Here is an 8,610-nt window from a genome sequence, read left to right as displayed (position 1 = left end):
AGACATGAAAAAAGGAAATTGATTTCCAAAAAGAGCACGTGTAATAAACAATGCATCATTTTCCTCGAATACAGACAAAGAAGACGTGTATATAACATACGTAACCATCAATGGATGTCTTTGTCCCTTTGGCATCCTCATTTGATAATGACCATAGGTTTGTACGACTATAGATGTCAATGCTCTTCATTCTCTGTCTGGTAGGTTTTCAGGGAAAATTAAAACAAACACACTGTTCAATTATTAAAGTAATTATATTATTTTTCCACAAGATACCAAATAAAATCGAGCTATTGTTAATACAGTTTTGTTTTTTGTCTGTTTGTTATTTTCCCAAGGCTGGCTTGTAGGTTTTTCAAAAATCCAATTTGTCTTCAACGTGTCGGAATGAGTTTCAACTCTTTGCTGCAGTTCCGTGTTTTTAGGCTACACACTGGGAGGTCCCTGCCAGAGGAAACGTCGCGAGGCAATTTGTATCGGAGTTTGGATCGGTGTGCTAGTTTTGTCATAAGCTGTTCCCAAGGCATCCCCACTACCTCCATGACTGTAACAAGTACCATCATGATGATTGATGCAGAATTGTATACAGTAAACTACTGATATATCTACGGTCTCTCCGCAAACGGACCGTGATATATCACTGTGGCCCTAATCCTGGGGTTCGTGATGTGAGCAACTTTCTCTTTTTCACATCCATGAAACTGACGAAATATATTGCTAACCAGAACTCGGCCACTAAATTTGAAGATAGAGAAAAGAATGTCATGTCCCCACCAAATTTCTGTGACAACAACCCACTGTATATGAATGGAGCACGGTATGGCGATAGTATGGAACGTAATGGCAGATACATCCATGCATAGTGGTACTTGCTAATTGTGCAGATAAAGAAGGCCAAAACTACGGCATCTCCACCTTCTGGCTTGGACGCATAAAAGTGTCGTTCATCTATAGTTTGTGGCTGGAACATGAAAGCTCGAGACGAAAAGTGGCCTATCTAGCTTCCCGTCTGCAATGAAGCATGGAGGTACAAGCTTGTGGCTCCATTAATAATGAGACAATGATTTGATAAAGCGCATAGATAGTACCGAAAAGACCGTCTCTGATCAAAACCATCATTGTCGCCACATGACACTTAACGAACAAGTTTACATCATGCACAGACAATCGTTCACAAACAACAGGAAAATAACAATCCGACGCAGTCCCTGCATCGCCGCCTGTCTTGAAACACCATTTGTTTAAGGTGTGAATTACCCAGCCTGGATGGACAAGGCGTGATATTGATTTGTCTTCCCTTACAGGGCCGAAATTAACTTTTTTCCCTAGTAGTCCATTGGGCTACTATTTTCTGAAGTTGGTAGCCCTGTGACAAGGTCTGGTAGCCCATGCAAGAATGAAGATTTTTTGTGAAGGGTCCTTTTATTTATATCTAGACAATGAAATATTTATTATGCATGATTCTATCAAGGAAGTGAAGTTTCCACGAATGTGAGCGAACCGGATTTTAGCTGACTTTGCGCGACTCCAATTAAGGGTCTCATACACATTTCTGCGATTTACTCCGTTCCGTTTTTGGCAATGTATCGCAACTTCTGGAGAGTGTAACGTGTGGTGCCAAGTTGACGGATTAGCCTTATCTTTACACAGGTGGTAGTTAGTGACTGTTTCTACAAAACTGTATGCCAGAAATCCGATAATAAATATCTTGACAAACGTGGACAAAAGTCGTTATTTTATTCAGAATCCACCACTTCTCACTTTCATGGCTAATTGTGCAAAAACAAATCGGAGTATCAAACATCCACCAATGGCCATCACCCCCTCATACTTACACTTTTTAAGTGAAAAACTCAAACACACGCACGCAGATTTTGAAATATTCTTACAGTTTTCTTAATCTTCAATTGTCGAGTGACCAAAATACATATTACATGTCGGGCTTAAGATTCATTTTAATGGTGAAAAATCAAGTTAAAGATAAGTGTCTGCGAAGGCGGGTCTCCCCTTAACTGTGATTATACTTTGTGAGTAAATAATTATATAAATGAGTTTCCATTGGCCATCATTTCCCGAGCCTGTCATCTAAGTACATCAGTTCAGATAATGATATTTTAGTGATAGTTTGTCGCAACAAATTCGACTGCACTGTCGCCTTTTAACTTGCATAACAAAGTCATAGTCTCGCCTTTCTGTGTCCAGCTGGGTTACCTGTATGGGCGTCGATCATCTCACAGCGATCAACATCATGTCGCCTACCAAGTAATTTCATGTCCCAGGCTTTGGTAGTCCGTATGGACTACCATTTCATGGGTTTTGGTAGCCCAAGGGAAAAGTTGGTAGTCTGTGGACGCGGGACTACCGCTAATTTCGAGCTTTTCCTTATTCTCATCATCCAGGAGTTAACAACTCGATAAACTTGGATAAATTGGTCTTTGAAATTCACAGTTTAAAAAAAACATGAATGAAGTATTCTTTTACATGCCAAGTCAAAATTAACAACTTCGAAAAGGAGAAACTTTTGAATACTCTTTTCCTGATTCATGTAACATATTTGTACAGGGTGATTATAATCTTTAATATCTCCATTATACAATGCAGCAATTTTGTCACCTCTTTTACGTGATATATGCAAGTGGTGTATACACAAAACTTAAAAAAATTATGGCACGTTTGAAGTCTTCTGAAGGTAACACGGCCTCACGTTTTGCGATGTTTAACACCAACATCACGGAAAACGTGAAAAAGTTTAGATTAAAGAGGTGAAAATGACATGTAACCATAAACAGTAAATACAGTTTTACTGTCTCTTTTTACATCCACATAATATGCACAACCACCAATTAATGTGTTCGCTGTTGTCTATCCACACCAAGCTCTGTCACAGTCCTCGGGTCGTTAACAGACCTGTGATGAAGCATGGATGTACACAAAAAAATTTTACAACCATGGATGGGGTCCGAGACAGACTAGCCCGGTACAAACACTATCCATGACTACGTATATTTCCAAATTCAGAATAATCATTGACCCATGCTGTATTCTCAATACTTCGGTAAATTGTCAACAAATTCAAAGCTAAAAAGATTTAGAGAGCGGCGATGAAATCGTGTGCATCGTCATTTTCTTTCACCTTAAAAAAATATATTCATACTTTCATCATAGGCTGCAATGCATAGTGAATGGACATTTCAGTGAAATTCCAAAACAAATTTCTTGCACAACCATAGACTTGAAACCACTGTAGTCTAGTCATGAACATTAATACTAATAATTAGGTGTACATAAATGCACAGATTTACTAGTTGTATTTAAAAAATAATATTCACAGTTTCATCATAGGCTGCCATGCACAGTGAAGGGACATTTCAGTGAAATTCCAAAATCAAATTTCTTGCACAACCATTGACTTGAAACCACTGTAGTCTAGTCATGAACATTAATACTAATAATTAGGTGTACATAAATGCACAGATTTACCTAGTTTTGTACTGAGAAAAAATATTCATAGTTTCATCATAGCCCTGCCATGCATAGCGGATGGTCATTTCAGTGAAATTCCAAAAACAAATTTATTGCACAACCATAGACTTGAAACCACTGTAATCTAGTCATGAACATTAATACTAATAATTAGGTGTACATAAATGCACAGATTTACCTAGTTTTGTACTGGGAAAAAATATTCATAGTTTCATCATAGCCCTGCCATGCATAGCGAATGGACATTTCAGTGAAATTCAAAAAAAAATTTCTTGCACAACCATTGACTTGAAACCACTGTAGTCTAGTCATGAACATTAATACTAATATAAGGCTCAGCCCTTGGTGTCGCGCCAGGCGTTTAAATTAAACATGTTATTTGTATAGATTCATGATTAATGATCATAAAGGATAAAATAAAATTAATCGTTACTTTCTATATACGTTTGTACAAGTATGACCGGTTTACCCTCTGATGACAGATCACGTACACGATGTCAGACCATGTAGGTATAGATTTTCTGTTATGTGGAAAAAAGTTTTACATAAATTGCAATTTTACCATGATTACTATCTATTGTGTTTAACAAGGGACGTATTGTGCCATCATTAACTTTGCAATAGTAACTGCACCGCCCAACTTCCAATATTGTAAGCTGAAAATCAGCGTAACTTCTAAAACCGGGTAAATTTTGCACATAGTTATTGACACAGAGGGCGCCTTTCTAAGATTCAATCCCAGCATTCTTTGCGAATGTTCTCGTTCATATTCACGACAGTTTTCTCTCTTCTTGTAATTTTTAGGCGTGATAAGAAATTTTGTATCAGCGACAGCGTGGATTAGAATAATTACTCGCTAATAAAAATATATATCTTATTAATGGCATGTTATAAAATAATAGAGAGCACGTTTCGAATTTGTTTATTTACGAGCACTCAAAAAACATGGCGGCGCCCACAAAAGAAGGGTACACTTCCGGTTACTCGCATAGTATATTATAAGGTCACTATATACAAGCTTGTTTGAAATTCATAGTTTTGAAAAATTGAATGATTTTCTTTTACACGCCAAGTCAAAATTATCAACTTCGAAACGGACCTTGTATATTATGAATACGCGCGTGCGTAGTCAGTAAGCCGCTGGCGCGACTAATAATTAGGTGTACATAAATGCACAGATTTACCTAGTTTTGTATTGGGAAAAAAATATTCATAGTTTCATCATAGGCTGCCATGCATAGTGAATCGACATTATTGATGAAATCTAAAAATTACATTTTTGTAAATGCATGCACTTTTATCTGCCACTTCAAGCAAAGTATATTTACATGAATTATCACACACATATGATTTGATACTTTTTGGACAAAGCGTTATATCGGCCGCATTTTGCCTTCCTTTTGGGAGGGGACTTCAAAAGTATAGCAAGTAAGAAGGAGGTCTTGAACGCATTGCGGGTTTGTTTGGGGGGTTGTGAGTAACAGAGGAGGGTCACTTATTTTCATGCACGGATAAGGGGGAGGGTCACTAATTTTTGTGCATGAACTTTTGAAGGGTCATTATTTTGACGCAGCGGTGTTTCGAAAAACACCGGCCCACCCCCCCCCTGTAATTTATGTCCAGTCCCTAATAACCTGAAAGAGCGGTTGTTGCCTTGCCCCGTATGTACACAGTCCTGTGCAAACGCCAAAGCGTTTCCAGTCGAAACTTGCAAGATGACAAGCTGTTGTATCATGTCGATAAAGGAGGTTTGCTCCTACATGGTTGTATCTTGCAAAGTGTTTCTGCGAGTTTTGCTTTACGTTCTAGAATCAATTCTATGACTCGGTAATTTTTTTGTCCGATGATTTATCCCTGGTCTGCTCGGATACAAAGCAAATAAAAACACTTTTCAAGTCCATCATATGTTGCCAATAGTTTGTGTAAACAGAGGGAGCGAGACTTCTATTTGCAACAAAGTCAGAGTTTCGAGTAATTTAACTGGAAACTGGAAACACTGCAGCGTTCGTACAGACGCGTTCGGTACCTTGGTACAGGGAAGGCAAACCTCATTTAAATTCGGAGATTTTTCAAATTTACCGTCGCATGATCCTTAAGTAAAATGATAACGAAGAACAGACCACAGCATCTGCTATCGCTTTCAGAAAATACATGTACGTTAATGAGACTAAGAATTCAGTTGTGTTTGCAGGGATGTTCATTGTTTGAAGGGACCAGAGTATCATAAATCTTACAACAATTGAAGCCGTTCGGGGAAGTGAAGTCTTGCCCCTGTAGTGTGTAATGAAGACAGGAACAATATCCCGATCTTCGTTTTCCTATACAGTCTATAGTTCCTAGATCCATCACGACCACTCCACAAATTTATAGATGAGATGCCGCTTCGTCTAACAGTTGAGAACTCCCAAATTACAACATAATTAAGAAAAGGTCAGACTAGTGTAAGAACGATCAGTATGTGCCTGAATAGCGATACAATCGTAGAAAATCTGAAGTACATGAATATCGCAAAGCTCCCGCCATCGGCGGCGCCCTTGCGATAATAGCCGCTAGTAACCGGAAAACACAAAATACAGTCATGGTGTCAACATTCATTGAGCTACCGCAACTTCTAGGAGTCACTCCTTACATTTGCTATAGCACACCCAAGGTTAGAAATCGAGATTTTTCAGGAGTTTCTGATAAGGGTAACGACATTCTTTAATGTTGTGCGACGCAACCATATCGTAACTTATCTTTTCAGCCAAACACTTTGTATTTTCTGTCGTGATGTATGATCACAAAAGTATCAAGCGAAGTCAATATTGCAAACCAACATATGCAAATTGACCTCCGGTTTCCAATAACGTTAACGTTTCAACATAGGTGTCAGATCGTCAAATCATTGACTTTAAAAACGTTTTTAAAGTCTATGGTCAAATTGGACAAATAAAAGCACACGTATTGTAAAAGCATCGTTTATGTCGCTGAGTTATTCAACCATGGCGTCTCTTTTTTACACCCATCATTCAACTTTCTGGTATTTGTTACCGCTTTCAATTGTTACATAATTTGTTTGATAACGTCTTCATGCCGATAAGGGACCGTCTCGGATTGTCGCAGAAGTTCAAGAAACGAAATTTCTTCGTTTAGATCAAAACCCCCTCCCCCCTCCCCCTAAACGAAACTTCAAAAGTGCGAAATGTTCATGTCTGCCTGGGACTACAATGTTGCATTTTGCTATAGCTGCTAAAGACGTATGCCACAATCGATCAGATTTGAGTACTAACAGGGCATTTTACAGCATAAAAGTTTCATTTTATTTTATTTCCCCTTTTTGAATCTCTTGTGCTGTTCTTTGTCTTTGTGAACACGCAATTTGTACTTGGTAGGGGCGGTAATAAGCGAGAAACTTTGACAACGTGGCCCAGGCATGTTCAATAATATTAAAATGACTATGATCAGGTGCATTACAAGTGAGAATAAAGAAATCTAGGGGTTAGAGCAGACGCTTATAAATAGCACATTTAAAAAAATGATACTTTTGTCTTTGTATAATTTGATGAATGAAAGGTTTAGGGCCGGATACGATGTTACTATCGGTAAATTGTGTTTGTGGCACAAACGAGATGGAAACAGTTACAAATTTGTTGGCAAGAGTGTGCAGTTTTTCTTTAATTTAAAATAAACACACGAAAACTTGTGATCACAAAATACTAAAAGTGCGAAAGTGAAGTTCACTAATTGAATGGAGGTCAAACCCCCTCCCCCCCTAAACGAATGAATTTCGCTTTTTGAACTTCTGCGACAATCTGAGACGGTCCCTAACAAGACGTTGTTCTGTCGATTATGTCACTCCATGAATAAACAGTCGGTAAAGCCATACAGACGCTTGAGGGTCGAAGGAAAAGCGAAAACTTCCCTCATCCCGCGCGATCTGTGACAAAAAGTAAATGGTCGTCTGATGTTTAGTCAATGGCGGCGTAGAAAGCCAAATGGTTTATTTTACAAAGCCAGTTATTTTTAACCAGATCGCAACAAAATTTGCCGCCTTGAAGATACATGTAGATGCACCCTTTCTTCGGACTTTGAGGGCGCACATTTTTATGACCGGCTAGCGGCTATACATTGATTTGCCGACTGAATTTACTAGTAGTGCTTATGGTACTGCTTCGATGGCATAGCGTAACCAATGGAGGGATCCGGGGTCCAGACTACGGTCATACATCAACATTAAATAAAATCTGGAAGTGGGTTCTCTTATTATATTGAGAGATTTTGTGCCCTTTTCGTATACAGCTCTGAAAGTTCTTGCCCTGTGTATATGACACATATTTTATTCCTAGGTAATTTTTCGTTCTGCAGAGAAATATCCTCAACAGACCCTCCATGATCCAACCGTTTAGGCACAGACAAAAAGAAAAAAAACGGTGAGACTTCCTCAAAGATTGGGCCCTATTGTACCTGCGACTGTTGCGATCGCTGTAATCGGGGGCTTTCTTCGAAAGAAGCAAATTAAATGCAACTTTGCATTGGTTAAGGTTTTATTTTAGGGTTAGTTTTGGGATTTGTCTCAATTAAACGGACAAGCGAGAGGGAAGAGGAGGGCCTAAAGAAGTCTCCCCATAACCGCTGTTGTTGTCTCACAGACGCCAGCATGCTCCCCCAAGAAATTCCGGGGTTCCGTCGCGTTGAGGAAGGGTAGCGCGCCCTCACCCTGTTCTGACAAGACACAATCGTCTCAACGTTTTCGACTCAGATGCGTTGTGGACAAGTGCACGTGCGGGATTTTCCTCAAGGTTTTCCTGCCAAATTTTGTCCAAAAATGACAAAAAATCTCTCAAACGTTACAAATGGGCCATTTGTCATACTCTGAACAAAATCTACATGCAATCATCCCTCACAAGTGTACCAAGATTCTAAGCAATTAGGAAAGTGGTCCTTTCTAATGACTAAAAAGGTTGGTACTTAGACAGAATGGTGGACACACATGAGTGCTTACTCCTCATGGCAAAGGCATGCTTTATTTCATAAGTGGGATTGTATTAGAAACTTTTTAAAGTATCATTTATTGACTGTATTTGTAAACAAACAAACAAACACCGTTCTTTATTGACAAATATGAAAATACAACTCTATTGTTTCTTT

This window comes from Ptychodera flava, chromosome 10, assembly GCF_041260155.1.
Source record: "Ptychodera flava strain L36383 chromosome 10, AS_Pfla_20210202, whole genome shotgun sequence".
NCBI lineage: Eukaryota > Metazoa > Hemichordata > Enteropneusta > Ptychoderidae > Ptychodera > Ptychodera flava.
The sequence above is the reverse complement of the archived record's forward strand: the minus strand, read 5'-3'. Positions refer to the sequence as shown.